This window comes from Talpa occidentalis, unplaced genomic scaffold (genome assembly GCF_014898055.3).
Source record: "Talpa occidentalis isolate TD23 unplaced genomic scaffold, MPIMG_talOcc4v2.1, whole genome shotgun sequence".
NCBI lineage: Eukaryota > Metazoa > Chordata > Mammalia > Eulipotyphla > Talpidae > Talpa > Talpa occidentalis.
This window is the reverse complement of record NW_026555331.1, coordinates 139,757,084-139,778,303: the sequence shown is the minus strand read 5'-3', so window position 1 is coordinate 139,778,303 and position 21,220 is coordinate 139,757,084. Positions and strand designations below refer to the sequence as shown.

At 40.6% G+C, this 21,220-nt stretch overlaps 1 long non-coding RNA gene across 7 annotated transcripts in view; it reads left to right on the top strand.

Moving 5' to 3' along the window:
• The window catches only part of LOC119247014 (uncharacterized), a 157,168-nt gene that overhangs the window by 23,236 nt on the left and 112,712 nt on the right, over nt 1-21,220 (top strand). For 6 of the 7 annotated variants that reach the window (XR_008550858.1, XR_008550861.1, XR_005125637.2 and 3 more), the window contains one exon: nt 19,333-19,442. This is a non-coding gene — a long non-coding RNA (uncharacterized LOC119247014). Of the gene's footprint in view, nt 1-14,031; nt 14,121-19,332; nt 19,443-21,220 lie in introns of all 7 variants that reach the window. The other variant, XR_008550859.1, reaches the window with a different exon arrangement.

Here is a 21,220-nt window from a genome sequence, read left to right as displayed (position 1 = left end):
GTACTTTGTTCAGTTGGCTGTGGGGAACATTGGAGGTTTTAAAGTGGGAGGAATGGCACAGTTTTACATTTTAGAAAAGTACCTGACAGCAGTGTGGAAAATGGGCTGGAAGGGACCAAAAAAAAAAGAGGATAGGCTAGTTAGAAGACTTGTACAGTCGTCTAGGTACAGGTGAAGAACCTGGGTTAATGCACTCACAACAGAAGGAGGTCAAATATGTGGACTTCCTGCCACGAGCTACATAGAATGATCGGGAGAGAGTGCGGAAAATGCTCATGTATTTTTTTACACTGTTAGCCATTGGCTGGGAGAGTAGAATGGACCCACTGGGTTTGGTTTTGAACAAGAGAGGATGGGGTATCCAAATGAGATAACTAGCAGACAGCTGGAAATGTGACTCCAGAGTTTAGGAGCAAAAATTGGGAGTTGGCGGTACACGTGTGTGGATGGGTGAGGTTACAAAAGCAGAACTAGGGGGGCAAAATGAGGGGGAGGGTAGAGCAAAGGATTCTGGAACACTCCAGCATTTGAAGGGTGTGCTCACAAAAGAGCATTTAAAAACATTAAAAATGTCAGATGTCACCAAGAGGTCAAGTTGGGGTGAGAAGTAAAAGGAGGCCACTGGATTTCACTTAATTAGAGGGTCTCAGGGAAAATTTGCAGTAGTGACATAAGAATGACTAAGTGGGGGCCTCCCTGGTGGTGCAGGCAGTTGAGCACAGCACTTTGAAGCTGTCAACAGCCTCTGCAGTGCCGTTTCGATCCCCGCTGTCCTTGGAGCAACCCACATGGTGAGCAGACCTCTCCTGTCTCGCCCGCTGCTCCCCTCAGCAGTGTATTTCGTCAGTCTACCTGTTCTGTTCCCCGCTCTGTCTCTGGCGAATCCTCTTACCCTCTCGCGCATCTGGACTGTATCCCGGCTCTTGTATAAATAAAATAAATCTTTAAAAAAAATAAAAAAGAATGACTAGTTGAAATGACTAAGTGCTGTGGGCATTAATGAGTAGAAACAATGAACATAGACTGCCTTATTTTTTTTAACAGCAATTTAAAGTAGGTATTTTATAGGTAAAGAGTAAAAGGGAGAAGTCTTTATTTTGCATAAGGTAGTATAAATATATTGCTATGGTCTGTCTGACCCACAACCCCCTTTCCAGTACAAAACTTATATGCTGAAATCCTAACCCCCAAGGTGTTGATGTTAGGAAGGTGAAGTCTTCGGGAGCTGATTAAGGATTAGTGCCCTGATGAACGAAATCCTAGAGAGGTCCCTCTCCCCTCTGCCATTGGTGGGTAAAGACAGCCACCTGTGAACAAGAAAGAGGGCCCTCACTGGATACCCAGTCTGTTGGTACCTTGGTGTTGGGCTTCCCAGCTTCCAGAACTATGACAAATAAATGTTTGTTGTTTAAAGCTATCCAGTCTATGGCTATTTTGTTTCAGCACTAAGGCACACTTACATAGGTAGAAATAGTAGAATGTAGAAGGGGAAAAGCAAGTTCCCAAAGACGATGGGAAGAGGATGAGTCCAAGAGTGTAAGGACAAAATGTGTAAACTTCCTCTTCAGAGACTGAGCAATGCTGGTGGCTACAGAGAGGTTTGGATTAGAGCTGAAGAAAGTTGGAAGGAATTGCCTCTGAGCATTTGCCTGGTGAGGTCATCTGCAAGAGGTCATCTACTGTTGGTTGGAGGGCTTGAAAAATGATGACTGCTTGGGATAGCTGTTGTAGGAATTGAGGAGAGCTGAGTTCGGGACAAGTGGTGGAGCACAGCTGAGTAGAGGGCCTGGCTGAAGGAGAAGGCAGGTCATTAACCAAATGGAAGCGTTTCCTCATTTTTCTCCCATAGGGCAGGGAGCTGGAATGAATGAACTACAACACAATTATTTCTTTCTCTAAGTCTTTGTTTCTAAAGAATCGATTAAATTTTTTGTGGGGTTTTTTGGGGAGGTGGGGGTGGTAAAATATGCATAAGGTTTATCATTTTAACCATTGTTAATAGTACTGTTTAATAGTGTATTAAGTACTTTCACATTGTTGTATAACCACCACCATCCATCTACAGATCCTTCTTTGTCTTTCCCAACTGAAATGCTGTACCCATTAAACACTAACATCCCCGAGTCCTGCCCCCAGACTCTGGCAGCTGCCATTCTACTTTCAGTTTCTGTGACCATCACTACTTTGGGTTAGGGTCTCATATAAGTGGAATCCTCCAATATTCGCCCCTTTTTGTGGCTGGCTTGTTTCACCTTAGCACATAAGTCCTCAAGGTTCATCCACAATTTCCCACAAAATTCTTAAATATAAGACTTCACACACTGCTTTGCTGCAAAAACATGACTTTACACAGCCATTATAGATTTTTAAGAGCCGCCACACTTGTTGACCCAAGGAAGGGCGGTTGGAGAAGGGAAGCACATTTATCACACCCATCCTATTCCCCACGTGTCAGAGGTTGCACTTTGGCAAATGCTTCATTGACTCTTCAGTCTTCACAACAGTTGTGTGGGGTGGGTATGACTGTCTCTCTCAGTCCCCACAGCTCAAGAAACTGAACATCAGAGCAGGTAAGTAGTTTGTGCCAGGTCAGGCTGGTCCTGTTTTGTATTTAAGCTTTTAAGAACAGTCAAACATTTGCCCAAAGTGGAGAACTGTGTAATTAATTGAGTTCACGCAGTTACTAGTTAATGTTGTCAGGCATATTTGTCCAACTTACAATTTATATGAGGTGGTTTATAGAACTAAATTAATGGCAGGCATATGTAGATTTGTGAACGAAATGGTTTTCTTTTTTCTTTTTTTTTTAAAGATTTATTTATTTATTTATACAAGCACTGGGTACAGTCAGAAGCGCGGGAGGGTGAGAGAATTCACCAGAGCCAGAGCGGGGAGCAGAACAGGCAGAAGGACCGAAGTACACTGCTGAGGGGTGCAGCGGGCCGCGGGAGAGGTCTGCAGGCCATGTGGGACCCTCACCCGGTGACTGGGGATCGAACCGGGGCTGCCGAGGCTGCGTGTAGCTTCGCAGCCCAGCGCTCAACCGCTGCGCCACCAGGGGAGGCCCCGAAATGGTTTTCTGATTGAATTTATAGTTTCAGTCCTAATCACAGATAGGCAAGGAGAACATTTTTAAAAATGAAAAATACATGACCATTTTTAAGTCTCTCACGAAACAAAATATTATTCAAGTAATTGGTATAGTGTTAGAAGCCAAAAGCCACAAATTTGAAATTTGCCATGCTCGAGACATGTTTTTTAACCTACGAACATTTCTCTGAATTCTTGACTCCGCTACCCTGTGCCAATGAAAGACATTTTTCTTTAAAGACCTAAATAGTGAGAATGACCTATCAAGATTACTTGAGTGGATGATCCTGATAAAGTAAAACAAAACAAAACAAAAACAAAATAAAACAAAAAGCTGTCTACAGGATGGTTCTTCCCAGAACTTGGGACCTTCATGGACGTGAGCCAGTGGCTTTGAGTGTTGGAAGGCTGTATTTATCTCCGCATCTCTGTTCAGTGTTTGGCTTTAAAAGCTTAGAGAACACCACTGAGTTTTCAAGTTTCATCTTCATTCTGTGACCAATTGTTAGAGAGACCCGAAGTCTGAAGTTTGTGTTGACTTTAGAAAGTCATTCTCAGAAGCCCAGTTCTGGAATGAGTTTAGAGAAATAAGAGTATCAAAAGTCAGGCTCAGTCTTCAAGTGGATGCTTGGGAAAGGGGAAGTGGTTCTCTGGAGCCATTGGAGTGAATCAGATTACCTAAAGTAATCTAAAGAAATGTGAAGATAAAGACGAAGTCATAGTGGATACAAAACTTCCTAAAGTCTTCCTTTAGGCAAATAATACCATATCAGCAAGGATATAGTTATTTTCTCTCCATTGTATTTTTTACTTTTCCTTGAAGGTTGGCAGAATCAGACATTTCACAACCTGTAAGTGGTATGCATTTAAGTGTTTTGATATCCAGGTGATTGATAAATGTTGAATCTCTTTTGCTTTATCTCAAGACTCTTCTCTTGTTTTGAATATATGTATTTGAAAGCAGCTGATTAACGTCTACAGTGAAAACATTCTCTCCATGAACATTGGGTATAGAGGGGACATTTGCCTACTTAGAGTCAGGGACTTAAGATGTAATCAGATGTCCATGCCTTATTTTTTATTCACATGGTAAAGAGAAGAACAATGCTGAAGATACAGCAAAGGTATTTTTAAACGTATGCAATTTGTGTGACTCTTGCTGAGTCAGGTGAGTGGGTGATGCTTGGCAGAATTGTAGAAAAAAAACTGGCTTCCAGAAGGGAATGAGAACTCATGCTAAACAGAATAGGAGTGGGCTGAGAATATGCTCAGAGAAGGAAGTCTCAGGAAGGAGAACACCAAGTGGTTAGGTGTGGGCCCAGTGTCAGAGAAAAAGCTTTGACCTGAAAGGAAAGGACTTCCTCTCTTTAGTGGGGAGGGTAGAAAGGAGGCTGGTGGCCTGAGGGTGGAGTTCAGCCTGGGCCTGGGGATGGAGTTAGAACAGCCTCACAGAAAGGTCAGGTCCAGGGGGAGAATACAATTATGGAAAGCCTTAGGAGAGTCCTATGCGTATTCCAGGCCTGCTATGAAATTGAGTACTATGAGGTTACTGTGCTTAAAACTTAGTCCAGGTGGACAGCATTTGACTCCCAAGGTGCTTGTTAGTATGTGTTTGGGTGAATTGGAACAGAGTACCAAATTGGGGATTCTGGTTAGTAGACAAGGAGAGCAGGTTACAGTGTCTACAGAGGACTGAACTCCCTGCATTTGATTCAGATGGGGTGACAGAACCCAGAGAGGAAATACCTGGGTGGGGGCTGCCAGAAAAGTACTGTTTTAGGTAGAATTTGATCCCTAGATAAAATGTTTTTCTCCATTTGTCATCTCTCAGAACATGGCTTGCCTTGGCCCAGTTAATGGCAGTAGGATCAGGAGGAGCAGAGACTTGGAGTTGGTTCATTTGGGGAGGAATCCCAAAGGGGTGATAGAACATAGAATCTGAAGGTCCAATAATATGTGATTGTCCTATGGTTTGTCCCAGATTGCCTGTTAATTGTCCCAGAGGCCCGAGAGGTCTGAGATGTAGAGGTTGCATGGTCTTGTTTAATTATCCTTCAGTTTCTGTTTTCACTATCCACACTGTGAGGTTTTATAAAACTTAGCAGAGTGTCCTCTAGCTTAAATTGGAGCAGGATGATTCTTGACTATCAAGCGGCACCTCAACTTACTTTCTCACTCAGAATATATTTAGTCAACAGATAACTATTGACACATACTAAACACAAGTGCACTGCATACTTCACACAGACACCAAGATGAATCAGATGCAGGCATTATTTACAAGTTGTCTGACCTAGTGGAAGACCAGACAGTGATGGTTGGAATGTGGATTCTGCAGGTCCAGCCTGAGTGCAGATCCTGCTTTTGACTTATACTGGATATAACCTTGGAAAAAGCTGCTGAGTTTCTCTAAGCCTTCCAGGGTTATATACCTGCATGTCAGCACTGAGATCTGTGCAATAGTTCCTGTCTCACAGGAGGCCTAAAGAAATAATGGTTAGATGGATGGAGCTGGAAGGGATTATGCTCAGTGAAATAAGTGAAAATAATCAAAATCAACAGGAAACTAAACATCAGAGATTCTGCAGGAAGGGAGGGCAGAGCAGGGAGAAGGATCAAAATAGGGGAGAGAAGAGCACAAGGGACTATGGCGATGGTGCACGGGTGAATTGGTGGTGGGGATTTTATGGGGACTACAACAGAGAGGAGAAAGCATACATTGTACAAAAATGAAGAATGATGTGAAAATATATAAAATAAAAAAGGAAATAATGGTTAGAACAATGGAAATCTTCTGTAAATATTGGCAGCACACACAGATAAATAGCATATTTGGGCCTTACTGGTAGCACAAGGGGTTAAGTCACAGCACTATGAAGCTATCTGCAGCCACTGCAGCAGGAGTTCGATCCCTGGCCAGGGAGCTGGTCTACGTGGCGCAGCAGACCTGTCCTGTCTTGCCTGCTGCTCCCCTCAGCAGTGTATTTCAGAAGATCTGCCTGTTCTGCTCCCTACTCTGTCTCTGGTGAATCCTCTCACCCCTGTACCTCTGGCCTGTACCCCAGTTCTTGTAAAAATATAGCATATTTATAAGACTTAAGGAATTATGTGTGTGCCAGCAGTCACCCAATTTTTATGACACGAATGAGGTTACTGGAGGGAAATACAAGAAATAACAGGACAGAACACAAAACCTTATTTTTTTTTTAATCCACAAAAGTAGACTAGTAGTAATATTTGTTTGATATTTGTATTACTTTGAACTAATGTAGTTGTTAGGGGAGTTGAAGCAGACTGATACTGATTGGATGACTTACCTCATCAATTCTTTTAATAGTAAAGTGTTGAGCCTGTTGTGTGTGCCTGTCATGGGTTCTAGTTTATTGGCGCTGAAACGTAAAGACTAAGGAGTCATCTTTGGTGGTTGACACTCAAGCTCGGGAATTTGGCTAACAAAGACAGGTGACTATACATGTGTGAGGGGTTTCTGGCAAAATGAAGAAACTGCTGAACAATTTGATAAAGAGTAATGAAGAAGTGGTGGAGTTAGATTTCTTAGTTTATTTACTCTTCTGCTCAGACATTGTGATCTCAGGTTGTTTAGGTATCTTGAAATATCAGATTGCCTGTTAATGTGTTTTCTTCTTTTAAAAAGTCATACAATATTTGACATATGCTCCAAGTTCTATAATTTCATAAATTGATAGAATGTTCTATACATGGAGGCTGTCGTGTGAGGGGAGCTTTAATCATTATTTAGCTTAGTAAACACCCGTTGGTCAGTCTATTACGTATTTCTTGAATGCCAGCCCTGGTCTTCTACCATGGGCCTGAGACCCTTGTTGGTCAGTATGTTCAGTGTTTGGGAAGAAGCTGGACGTGGACCAGAGGAATGTGAGAGTGACGTGGAACCCACCAGTGTCCACATCTGTCACCTCATCTAGCCAAGAAAGAGTATAGTGACTTGGTGAGCAGTGACTGCTGTTGCAGTTCCTCCTTCCAGATCACCTGTTCATTACCAGTACCTTCCTCTTTGACCAACTCTGACAAAGATCCATTGATGGAAGAGGATTCTGGAAAGTACAGTTTCACCTTAACCAAGTTGCTACAGTGCTAACCACCACACGCTCCTGCCTTGTATTGTAAACAAGAGACCAGATTATTTCTGCTTAGATATTATAGGAATAGTTATTTGGCATATTAAAATAGTTTTAAATAACATTTAACTTGGTCACACGGTTTGATTTTTTTTTTTTACGTTAAACCCTTCATTTTTAAAGCCATGAAATACTTAAAATGAGAGTAATACAATCTTTCTTCTCGTTTTAGGTACTGACCTCAGTACTTTTTGGTTATGTATGTGTTTATCTGTTTCTGTAATACAGCACAACCCTTTGCAAGGAAGGGAGCTCGGGTGATTTCAACTCTGAGACCTGATTCTTAGGCTATTTACCTCCAGGTCTCTGAATTGCATGTTGCTCTTTACAGTTTTTACTTTTTCAATTGGAGGAATTCCTTTGAGTTCATATGATAGAAGAAGAGGATTTCTATTTCTTGGGTAACCCTACCGTATGTGCATAGAGCTCCTCCCCTCTCATTATAATTATGATTAAACTTTAATATTACTCATTGTCTACACAATTATGTCCATGAAGACATTATTGCTACTGTAATGAGCTAGCCATAGCCTTGGTCCTGATGTAAGAGGCTGAGAGACTGACCAGGGAGACTGTGGGAGACTAACAGGAAGAAGCACTGGCTGTCTCCCGTGGTGAGCCCTCATGGAGAAGCAGAGTGACATAAAGACTTAAGTTGCATGTGAGATAAGAGCATACCATAGTTAAAATCTTGTTTGAAATAAAAACAAATCAGAAAGAACCCTTGGCCGTGGCTTGTCACAGATTGTTAGAGGAAATGATAATGCTGCAGACGCTGTGAATGTGGGGCTCCCTGAACTCCATAGATGCTGTTGTCCTCAGTCATGGACTCACTATGATCTTGAATAGTGTCGGGGATGTTATTTGGGGGAAGGTCATTATTTATGTATATGTAGAAGCAGCCCTGGAGAATGGAATGAGATTGTGCTCTTCTAGTAGAGAATTTGCTATGAGGGCTGTCATTCCAGGCAGTTGGCACTAGGAGGCCCCAGAGACTGCGGTGCTGATGGACTCAGGTTTAATCTGTACTGTCGGAGTTGAAAAAAAAAACTCAGGACAAATGCTGTACAGACCAGCGCATACTGTAAAAACATCTTAAAATTCAGGGTCAGGTAGATTAGATTTAAGAAAAGTCCTCTGATTTTGCATAAGACAGTAAATGAAGGGACCTGAAATATACAGCAATACTTCACATGCTTCTGATACTGTTTATAAATAAAATAAGCAAAACATGTATACTTAGGTGTAACCATCACTTTTAAAAGTTGTACTTCTGGTTTCCAGTTCTTAAGCCCCTGGATCCAGGCCTTGCTAAGCTTAGATGATCTCAGCAACTTCCTAATAGATCACTCTTTGTTTCATTTTCCCCCAGTCTGTTCTCTTTACTGGAAACAAGAGTTATCATTGGAAATAGTTTTGGTCACATGTATCTTCTGATTAGAAACCTTTGGTAGTTTCCGGTTCTTAGCCATGACCTTAAAGTAGCACATACACATGTTGATTGTCAATGATGAACTCCTGAAATTTACATAATCCCATGATACAATGTTTCTTCAGTAAAATAAAACAAATTGTACTTCAGATCCAATCCCACCCATTCATTCATTCATTCGTTCACTCATTCATTCCCTCATTCAGTGCCTTTAATATCACAAGACAGCTGTTGAGAGGGTCTGCTCTCAATCTGGGCTTTATATTTGCTCATGCATTGTCTCGGTATTCTTAGGGCCTCTAACAACTAAAACAACTACTTCTTCTTCCCTAAATTTTTACCTTTCAACTTTTAAACATGATGAGTGTCTGTCATTTTATCATGCTCTTCTTTCAGAGCTGCCTTTGGGTATTCGAAACCAGGTTTCCTTCCACTACCCTGTATTTTCCCCCAGTCTTTGTGTTCTTCGGTCATACTGTATTATTTTTCTTCATTTTAGTTTTCTCTATAAAAAAATTGAATATACCTATGCTGTTGCTTAAGAACACGTTGATCTTTTATTTATATTTCCTGTTAGTGCCAATTGTCATCTTCTCTAAGGGACGCATTACCATAACGGCTGTAGCACGTCCTCCCGGTTGCTTTTCTTGCAACCTTTCACTGCTCTCTTCTGAAAGAACCCCAGTTTTGTTCAAGAAGCTGCTTTTTTCTCCACGACCCTGTGCTTTCGGGGGGAGGTGGGTTCCAGTCTCCCACTGACATGAAGGTTCTATTTTAACCAATTGATTGGTTTGGAAATGACCCTGAGGCGCACTTATGGCCTGTGAGATGTCAGGAGGTCTGCTGGGAGGTTTCAGGAAAGGTTTTCTTCCCTGATAATAGAAGGAATTCCGTGGGAAGTCCTGCTCACTGGGGCTGAGTGCCAGCCATCTCGCGAAGCACGCGGGGAGCTGGTTCAGACATCAGGCACCACACTGAGGGTGGACACGTGGAAACACAGGTGCAACGTGTGCCCGACTGGCATGGCTTAGTCATCCTTCCTTGGGATTTCTGGTTATGGGAAGATGATGATTTTCAGGATATTCTCTTTGTAGACTGTGGCTTCTGGCTTGCTCCTTCCCCTTCCAGTCTCAGTTTAGATTTCTCTGCTCTCTCATCGCCCCTGTGCATCAGCAGCCATGGACTTGTTGTCCCATGTCCTAACAGATTATTTACCTGTCACTACCAGCACTGACTGCAAGGTCTGTGAGAACAGGAACTTTGTCTTATTCACAGTTGTGTCTTTAGCTAGCTCAGTGATAACTTTAATATCTGTGTTTATTCATGTCATCCTGTAAGTACTAGACACAGGGTTTCTGGGGCAGGACAGATATTACTTAGAATGATAACCTAGGAGAACCTTCTATTTTACAGAGGGCTTGGGACAGTTAACAGCAAAATACCTAAAATGAAATGACATATAAACAGAAATCAGAACTGAAAGAAAAATTGACAAGTATGTTTGTGGATTTTAGTTCAGATTTGGTTCTGATTTTTTAATTCTTGCCCTGCAAAATGGCAGACATCATCAATGATGTTCATGATTCTTACAATTTCATTTAAGTGATAGAACCTTCTGACGAATGAACACACACACTCACACTTGTTTGGCTCTAATTTGGGACTGATCCTTCCCCATAAGACTTGGGTTCCATGGAACCTTCTGTTATCAGAAAAGATGAAACCCATCTCTTAGGAAGGAAGGTAACATTCTTAGTATTAGTGTCTACAAAATGTATATAGTGAAGTGAAGCATTTGAAACACACAGTAACTTAAGTAGACTAAGCTATCGAAAACAATGCGTTTTATAATACCTGCTGTAGTTTCTTTTAAGTAAAATTATCACAGGTAAAATAGAAGCCTCTTGAGTAACATGCATGGAGCCCATTCCTCTTCCTCAGTAGAAACAACCCCCAAAATTGCACGTTCAGCTTTTCCACACATATTTTGTACTTGTCCTGCCTTTGTACCAATCTTCCTGTAGCATTATGCATATAACATTATTTTACACGATTTCACACTTTCTTATATCTATATTTTACTACCTGTGGTCACCTACAACTTTTTTCACTCTACATTTTTTCTTCATTTGTAAAGGTAACGTCTTCCTTCTTGGCAGAATTGAACTGCATTATCGTTAGCAAGAAGCACAGTGCTATACAGCAGCTCTCTGGAGCTCCGTCCTCGCACGACTGAAATACCTCACCCTTGCAGGGCAGCTCTTTATTCCTCCCACAGTCCCTGGCTCCATCCTTTTACTTCTGCTGCTGTACATTTGACTGCTACAGCTACTGTATAGAAGTAGAATTGTGCAGTGTTTGTCCTCTTGTGGCTCACTCATTCCACTTAGCAAAATCCTGCTTAAGGCTCATCCACGTTGCTGCGTGTGGCAGGATTTCCTGCTCATTGTGGCCGAATAATACTCCGTTGTCTGTACCTGACAGTTTCTCTCTCCAGTCATTTGTAGATGGACATTGAGGAGTGTCTACCTCTTGGCTATTGTGATAATGATGCACTAAGTCAGGAGTGCAGATATCTCTAGGAGATCCTGATTTCTATTCTTTTGAATAAGTATCCAGAGATAGAATTGCTAGATCTTTCAGTACATTAAATTTCCTGAGGAACTGCTATGTTGTTTTATATAGCAGTAATACCATTTACATTACCACCCACAGCCCACGAGGATTCTAGTTTCTCCAAATACTTGCCAACACCTACTTTCCGTGTTTTTGATAATAGCCACCCTAACAGAGGTAAACTAATACCTCACTGTGGTTTTGATTACATATTCCTCATGATCAGTGCTGTTGAGCATCTTTTCACGTACCCATTGTTTAATAGGGAGTTACTTGATTTTTTATTTTTTGCTATTGACTTGCAGAAGTTCCTTACATATTTATGATAGTAACTCTGTATTAATTGTTAGCAGATATTTTCTCTCATCCTGTGGTTTGTGTTTTTACCATTATTTCTTGTGTCATGCAGAAGCTTAACATTTTAAAAAAAACCACATTCATCTTGCACATTTGTAGTTCTTGAATTTTTCAAATATATGTAGTATTTCATTATAAACAGTATCACCAAATGTTTATCCATTCTCAGATTGATTCACATTTGAATTGTTTACAACATGTTGCTATCACAAGCAGTGCTAATAAACATTCTTATGTCTACCTCCTTAAATAGCCAGTTTCTTTAGTGTACATATTCAGGAGTAGAATTACTTGGTTGTAGATACAAGCATTTTCATCTTTATTAGAGATCACTAAATTGCAAAGTAGTTAAATCAGTTAATTTTTTTTTCATTTCTGTTTTACATTTTGTCAATCTGGTGTGAAATTACATCTTACTACAGTGTTAAATTCCATTGTGCTGAATTTGGACATCTTACGTTTATTTTTCACTGAGATTTCCTTTTTTGTCCATTAACTATCTACAATATTTTCCTCTTAAATTCAGTTGTGTTTACTTACTGTTTTTTAGGAGTTCTTAACATGTTCTGTCAATTAACACTTTATTGTTATTAATGTCTTTATTGTTATTCGTATCTTCTTCTAGTCCTTGTCTTGATTTTCACTTGTTTAAAGAATCTTTTCTTTAGAATTAAAGAAAATGTAACATGGTAATATTTATCAGTCTTTCACTTTATAATTCCTACTTTTTATGTCTTATTTTTTAAATCCTCATTATAGAATTTTTTTTACCCTGAAAGCTTTCTTTTCACACTTAAATCTTTAATTCCTCTACAGTTAGCTCTTGATGGTATGAACCATGGATTTAATTTTATTTCCTTACTTATGACCTATATCTCAGCACGATTATTCAATAGTCCATCCTTGATTCCCTGGTGTGTAGTACTACTGCTTATTATTTATCAAATTTTCAAATATACATGTCTTTTTCAGCGTGCTCTGTTGTTTACATTTGCCTGCACTATTTAATTTCCCATGGTTTAATATGTCTTAAGATTTTGGAGGACAAGTTGCCTAAATGTTTTCTTCTTCAATTTTGTCAAGGCTATTTTTGGCTCTTTTTACTTAGGAATTTTAGGATCAACTTACCATGGTCCTTGAAAGTTCCAGTAAAGAATTCAGTAGAATCATATTAAAACCCATTTCAGTTTTGGGACACTTATTAGGTCTTCCATCCACAAATATATCCACAAATATTTTCCCCTTAGCTGTGTAATTTTCTCTACAATGCTCTTGAATATTTTTTTGTTTGATCTATAATTGGAAAGCTTATAGCATTTAGTTGTCACTTTAAATGATAGCTTTTCCGGGCCTCCCCGGTGGCGCAGCGGTTGAGCGCTGGGTTGCGAAGCTGCCCGCGACCTCTGCGGCGCCGGTTCGATCCCCGGCTTCTCCCCTGCCACTGGAGGAGGGTCCCACATGGCGCGCAGACCTCTCCTGCCGCCCGCTGCTCCCCTCAGCAGTGTACTTCGGTCCTTCTGCCTGCTCTGCGCCCCCCTCTGGCTCTGGTGAATTCTCTCACCCTCCCGCTCTTCTGACTGTACCCAGTGCATGTATAAACAAAACAAACAAACAAACAAACAAATAAATAAATAAATAAAACATGCCTCTATTAAAAAAAAAAAAAAAAAAAAAAAAATAAATGATAGCTTTTCCTATTACAGTTGCAAAGTGGTGTTTTGGGGTTATTGGAAATTATATTAATTTTGTACATTGATCTTATATCCAGCAACATTGATCAAATTTTTAAAAATAATTTTAATAATTTTACATCATAGCTCTCTACACAAATACCATGTGGACACAAGGATAATTTTGTCACTTGTTTAAAATATTTAATCTCTGGGCCTCCCTGGTGGTGCAAAGCTGCCCGCAGCCTCTGCAGTGCCTGTTCTATCCCTGGCTGCTGGGCGAGGGTCCCACATGGCATGCAGACCTCTCCTGCTGCCCGCTGCTCCCCTCAGCAGTGTACTTCGTCATTCTGCCTGTTCTGTTCCCTGCTCTGGCTCTGGTGAATTCTCTCACCCTCCTGCGCTTCTGACTGTACCCAGTGCTTGTATAAATAAATAAATCTTTAAAAAAATATATTTACTCTCAATTTATAGTATATTTATATTTATTACATTGACTAGGATCTCTGTTACTGAATAGAAATGATAATTCCAATCATCTTGGTCTCATTTTTAATGGAGATAATCTATTATTAAGTTTGATTTTTTTAATAGGTCTTTGAAGTTAAGGAAGTTCTTTTTTATTCTCAATATGCTAGGATTATTATTCTTTTAATCGTGGAGGGTGGGTAAAGAATTAACAAAACCATTTCTCATTCTCTAAGGATAGATCTGACCTGGGATGAACTTTCTACTCAGTTCCTCTGACTCCTGATAATAATGGAAAGTCAACCATGTTACTAGGCAACACTGCTTACGGTAAAAGTGACCTTTATTTGGTATTGTGTTTGGACTGGGAGGAACTGTACACGAACTGTAAATTCTTGGTTAGGGGCAGTGGTTTTGAGCTTCCTAGGAGCACTTTTCAGAAACGGGTATGAACTTCATTAGGTCCCTGGCAGTATCTCAGCATTGCATGAGATACTGGTTTCTGTTGAGGACACCGGGCTTCTGAATCAGCTTGTTCTGGCCCCACTCTGTGTTTCTCATCTCCTTAAACCTGAGCTGTCATTTGAATGCCAAAGAGAATAGCTCCTGGATGGTCTTGTGGTCTCCTGGGAGGACTCTTTCCACAAAGTGAACACCTGAAGCTGCTGCTGCTGGCGTGCTGTCTTTCTCCATCTGCTTCCCGAGTAGATGTCTGCTGTGTGTGGCCTTTGGTAATTGGGTGGCTCAGAGTGTGTAATTAGAGTCCCCCATGGACATTGCACGGTGCAGCCAAACAAAAAACCAAAGTAAAGTGTTTACTGGGGCTGATCTAAGTTTATAGCTCTTCCTTATAAGCTGCAATTTCTAAACTTTGCCCATTGGAAAACTGATTTGCACTGAATTTATATTATAAATTTGAATTTATTAAAATATCCACTATACCATTTTAACTTTATGTATTAAATTCCGTACTTGTTTGCCAACCCCAAAGTGATTTCTGCTACTAAAAAAAGTTTGATAACCGATGTTTAGACCTGTGGAGTTCAGAGAGTAGATATTTACTCTCTTAAGGTGACTATTTGAAATTGAATATAATTCAAAATTCAGTTTGTTGGTTTACCCTAGCCTCAGTTGAAGTGCTTAGTAGCCACATGTGGTTAGAGGCAATATAAGGTACAATGTAGATATAGAACATTTTCATCATCACAGAAAGTTTTGTTAGACAGGCTTCCAAAGTTTTCTTTTTTATTCATTTAGATTAGCAGAGAGCTTTATATTTTTTTCTGTATATTATATACACTATAAGAAACTGATAGGTGAACCAATTAGGATCTGTAAGGGACAGTGTTAAAGACTCCGGTGTATTATTTAAATAGAATAACCCACTAGAGAATTGTTTCTCAGAACTTTGATTACCAGGGCAAATTCCTTTTCTCCTGAGACTTATCATCCTATTGTAAGCCAGTGTGAATTTTAGAATTGATCCTTTTCATGTTTTTGCTTTATCAACTGTAGAGCATAAGGCCAAATTTATGGCTTAATTTAAGTCACTTTTTGGTTCATTGTCTTTTTTTTATAAATGTGTATATTTATAAAATATAATTGTATTATCTGGACTGCTTTCCAAAGTACGTGATGTAGAATGTACCCGTCATAAGACCAGTTTAATGCACTTTTCTAAATCGTTTTTATATTTTCAAAATAACATTGAAAGAGGGGGCCTCCCCGGTGGCGCAGCGGTTGAGCGCTGGGTTGCGAAGCTGCCCGCGGCCTCTGCGGCGCCGGTTCGATCCCCGGCTGCTCCCCGGCCACTGGCGGAGGATCCCACATGGCGCGCAGACCTCTCCTGCCGCCCGCTGCTCCCCTCAGCAGTGTACTTCGGTCCTTCTGCCTGCTCTGCTCCCCGCTCTGGCTCTGGTGAATTCTCTCACCCTCCCGCACTTCTGACTGTACCCAGTGCATGTGTAAACAAAAACAAACAAACAAACAAAATAAATAAATAAAAAACATGCCTCTATAAAAAAAAAAAAAAAAAAAAAAAATTTAAAAAAAAAAAATAACATTGAAAGAATTTACTTACTGAAGTAGTCTGTAAAAATTTTAGACTTTTTATTATTGCTAAGAAAATTCCACCAGGAGCTTATTTGATATTCCAGCTGGTGAGCCAGGTTTAAACAAAGAGGGGAGGAGAGTGCAGTTTCATTTCTTTTTGAATGTTCTGTATCTTTTGGATCACGCTGAACTTCATTCCGGGCATTTATACCCTCTCAGTATGAAAACGCCACTGTGCTTTTCTCTTTTTTTCCACTTCATACTGGAATTTGTAAACAGGTGAATGTTATATATGCTTTTTATGTTTTACAGCTCTTCTTGCTTTTGAAAACACTGGAAGCGACTTAAACTTTTTGGGCTAAAAGTCAATAGTAACTTTATAAAAAAAAAAATCAGCCTCACTAAAAGAAACCTAAGCATTAAGTATTCCCATCTATCAGTGTGGAGCAGATTTGGGCAATGTTTTTAATTTTATGTTTTCTAGTTGCTGAAGTGAGAAAAAGAAACAGAATTATATAGTGTTCATGTACTGACAACCGGAAGCATATAAACATCTGCAGAAACCAAACATTTCCTGGAACTAAACTCAAGCAGAAATTTATCACGTGAATCTTTGTTTAAAGAACCCAGTGAAAAATATTTTCAAGCACAGTTATGTAAAAGGCCCAGGGTGCAGCTCGTGGCACTGGGCACTCCAGAAGGCAGAGGCCAACGAGCCTGCTGAACACGCCTGCTCGGGAGGGGCATGTGCTGGTGCAGGGACTGGGGCCACAGGACCCAGCACCTCTGCTGTTCCTGAAACTATACCAGGAAAGGAGTTTAAGAATTCGTTGCCAGGTGACCAGGGAAGAATCGGCTGGGAGACTTGTCCAGATGGAGGTGATGGGGCTCAGAGGGTAGCAGTGATGGGAGAAATAGGGGAGAAATAGCATGAAGGAAGCCATATTCTAAAGACTGAAGCAGCAGGCTTTGTTGATGGGTTGGATGTGAATTCTGAGGGACTAGAAAAGTCAGGGATCACTTGGAGGATCGAGTTGCCATTTATCAACTCCTGTAGGAGCATCAGAGTTGGGAGGTGACGAACACCAGGACATTGGCGCAGGATGATGAGAAATGTGAAATGCCTGTTTACGTATCCCAGGGGTGATGGCAAGTAGGCACTGAAAGTACGACCCTTAGGGTCCTGGGAGAAGTTCTTGCTTGGTGGTATTCAAAGTGACGAGACCCGCTGAGATGACCAAGGAGAAGAAATGTCCGTGGAAAGGAGGTTAAGGAACTGGGAACCCTGGCCTCTCACATTAAATGGTCAGGATAGCAAGAGTCTAAGAAGGAATGGCCAGTGGAATAGGAGAGACAGGAGAGTGTGAGGTCCTGGAAGCCAGACAAATAGAGTTTAACGTAAGAGTGGTGTGGTCATCTCCTACTTCTTGACAGGTCCAGCAAGATGAAAATTTGGCTATGAGAGTCAATAAAAATTGTTTCTGCTGCATTCTGTCCCAGGGGCCTTAAATGAATTCCATTAAACCTCTTTCTGGGGATACTGTGGACCTGCCTACAGGGTGGTCTCGATGAACTGTTTAGATGATGCAATGATTTATTGCATGTGCATGCCTCAGTGTCTGGCCATTGGATAGTTTAGGGTGGAACTTCTGTGGCTTTCATGAGCAATTTCAGGGGACAGTGGAGACAAATGCCTGATAGGAGCGAGCTCAGGTGAGAATTGGAGACAGCAGATCCAATCAGCTCTTGGAGGAGTCTTACAAAGTTGGTGTACATGAACAGGGAGGTTGTTCATGGGAATGTGGAGTCAAGAGAAACATCCTTTTCTTTCTCTTTTCTTCCCTCTAGTAGACCTTTCCACCCCGTCCCCCAGGTGCAGACTGTTTATATGTTGTTAAGACTTGTCCTGTATGGAGGGAGAATACTTACGATGTGATGGGATTTATCAGTGAAGTATTTGGGTCTTAGATAACAGTTGACTGAAATAACTAGATTGTTCTTTATTCTCTGAGCCTCCTCTTCTCCTTTCATTCATTCATTCAACAAATATTTTACTGAAGGTTCATAAAGTGCCAAAGTATTGAATAAGGTGCTGGGTAAAAGATGGTGATCATGGGTGAATTAAAGGAGAACAAATTCTTCCCTCTCTTTCATGAAGTTTTACTGTCTGGTGAAGCTAGGCTTTCTGAAAGCAAATAAATGCAGATTTAATGAATGTTTCGTAGGAAAAAGTGCAGTATACTTTTGAGTGGGAATTCCTGTGTCTAGAAGACCTCTCAGAAATGATGGGTGGCCATGACTGCGAAGAGCATCCTGGGCTGAGGGAACAGAGCATACCAAGACCCTGGGGCAGTGGAGTACGTGGTGCTTGGGGGACATGGCCAGTGTGGGCTGAGAGATAGGAAGGAACTCAGTTGTGCTGGACTTGGGAGGCCATGCTCAGGTTGGGGTTACACCTGAGGGGCAGTGGAAAGCTGTGGAAGAGTTTTAAGGTGGGAAGCGACGTGATGATACTAGCACTGGGGAGAATGTCTGGTGCCGCACTGTGTTGTCAAGTGGATTGGAGGGGGCAAGAGTAGGAAAAAAGAACACCAGCTTCTGCAAAAAGATAGCATCTGTGAAGCTATTTAGACTAAAATATTTACAGTTTTTGTATAAAAAAATAGAATTGAGACTTTTCTCTGTTTCGCAGAATTTGCTTTGAGCTTGACAGCTTTCTCAGTACCTGTGAAGAGAGCATTAGCTTGTTAAAACTCAAGTAAAATACAGAAGAGTCAATGACGATGTTAGTGGTTTCAGGTTAACATAAAATGAAACTTTGAAAAAAGTTGTGGCAACTTGGTGAAAAATTAAAAATAGTAAGACCATTTTTAGTAAGAACTTTTTTCTTTTCAGAAAAAAAAAAAATGGCCAGCAACACAGCATTAGCATCTTAGGTTAAGAAAACAGATTAAAGTACATGTATATAGACCGAAGAATAATTAGTCTCCTTGCCAAACTTTAGGTGTTGATATAATATAAAGAAACCTTTGAATTTTGCCTTTCATGTGGTGGATCTGTGCTCCTTTTGTTTGTAGAATAAAACCAATATAATGAAAAGTTGATTGGTTAATATTTCAAAAATTCTGTTTTCATTTTCAAGTGTGTCTTAGGTTGTGTCCTGAATTACAGGTTAAGAGCCAGAGATTTCTCCCGTCACTGGTGAGCAGGCGAGCCAGGTACACAGGACAGCGCTGGCCGGTTCTTCCCGCTGACCTAGGCTTCTCCCCAGGGAGGTTTCTTAACACAGAAGGTCACTTGTAATATCAACTCTTGCTGTCTCAGGTCACCCACCGCTCCAGGGCCAGGAATTAACTTGTTTGGAGACCTCACTAAGAAGAACAGAAAGCAAAGAATAAAGAGAAGTTAGGTTCTCTCTAGATGGTCTACTCGAGAGAATTCTTCCGTCTTGGTTTTCTTTCTCACCCCAGCTTTGTATTAATGCTTTCAGGGCTCGGAGCATCTGGAGATTTTACCATCTGGACTTTCTGTGCCTCACTGCTCTAAGCTTGAACCTGCCAGTTTATGGGAGATGGTTGAGAACAGCGCTCGAACATCTGAGTAAGTAGACGCTGCTGTATTCCATGTTACTGTTTAAAAAGGAAAATTTTATGACCAAAGTTTTAAAATATTCTGCACTTTATTTGGATTTTTTAAATTGGTTGTTGAAAACATTGGCCATTATTATAATTCCAGTAAGTGAATATTTATAAATAATGGGATTCTGGGAGAAATTAATTTCCCGATGATTAAAAAAAGGTAATAAAAATAGCTTCCATTAATAATATTTTTGTCTTTTATGAAGCATAGTCAAGATTTAAATGCATATATTACACATTTAAAAGCATCCTCCTTGGAGTTTATTTCACTTACTATATTATGAAATGCAAAAATATTGGTCAGGCAACTTATGAATTTTTAAAATGCATCTATTTCTATTCAGAAATTATCTTTTCACCACATGCATTTTGATTAACTTAAAATAAATACTGGTCGGTTTAGTGGAAATAGTTTTAATAGTGCTATTTGAAAATGTTTTTTTTTTTTCTTGCTAATATAGATGAGATCACAGAATTCTCAGGGCTCAACTTTGTGAATTGAAAAGACTTAGGAAGGAGAGTGTTCATTCTTTCTAATCAAAACCTCTGAATGAAATTTAAAAAGTTGAGCCAGTTGTCTTGATACAAATTATTGCTCAGAATGAAAGCTGCTAATCCTCTCCATAGAGCCATTGAAACTCTATTGACACAACAAAAAAAGGAAAACATGAGGCTGTACCAGGGCTGTGTTACGAAATGCTAAGTCAAAAACAATAAGTGCTCAAGATACTCCGCCCTTTAGTGGCCTAATTTCCTGTTGGGCTGTATTTGTCTTGCCTGATATGGCATGGCCACTGGCCGCATGTCACTGCTGACACTAGATGTGGCTGGGCCCAGCTGATGTGTCTGTGCATAAAACACACACCACCCTCCACAGACTTAGCATGAAAAAAAAAGACTGAAATATTTTATTAGTAGTTTTTGTTTAATCACATGATAAAATGGCAGTGTTTCAGTTACTGGATTAGGTGAAACATTATTAACACTTCACTTGTTTTCTTTTACCTTTTTTTTTTAAAGATTTATTTATTTATGCATACAAGAGCTGGGGTGCAGGCCAGAGGTGGGGGGGGCGGTGAGAGGATTCACCAGAGAACAGAGTGGGGAGCAGAACAGGTGGATCTACTGAAATACACTGCTGAGGGGAGCAGCAGGCCAGATAGGAGAGGTCTGCTGCGCGATGTGGGTTAGCTCCCTGGCAGGCCAGGGATCGAACTGGTGCTGCAGTGGCTGTGGATAGCTTCATAGTGCTGAGACTTAACCCCTTGAACCACCAGGGAGGCCCCTTCTTTTACTTTTTTAATGTAACTGCCAGAAATACATGGTATTTCCAGTGGACAGAGCTGGTTGGTGTCATCGTAAACTGTCACCTTTCCTAGTCGTCTGTTACTTAGTATCCTTTAGGCCTTGAGCCTCCTGGTCTTCGTGTGGATCAATTAATAGGAAGCTATGTTGTTTTAACAATGATTCTTTGATTCGCCAAATATTGGTTGAGCACCTGTCATTTGCCAGTCAGTATTCTGGGCGCTGGTGACACAGTTGTGAGCAAAGCAAACCAAACTCCCTGTCTTCGTGGAGTTAATGTTTTATGGGAGAGACACAAACTGAAAAATAAATACGGAAATATGTAGCACGTACTTTAGAGAAAAGGTAAGGGAGGGGTTGAATTATAAATAGGTTGTGCAGGGAAGACCTCAGCAAAAAGGTGATATTTGAGCAGAGACTTGAAAAAGATGAGGG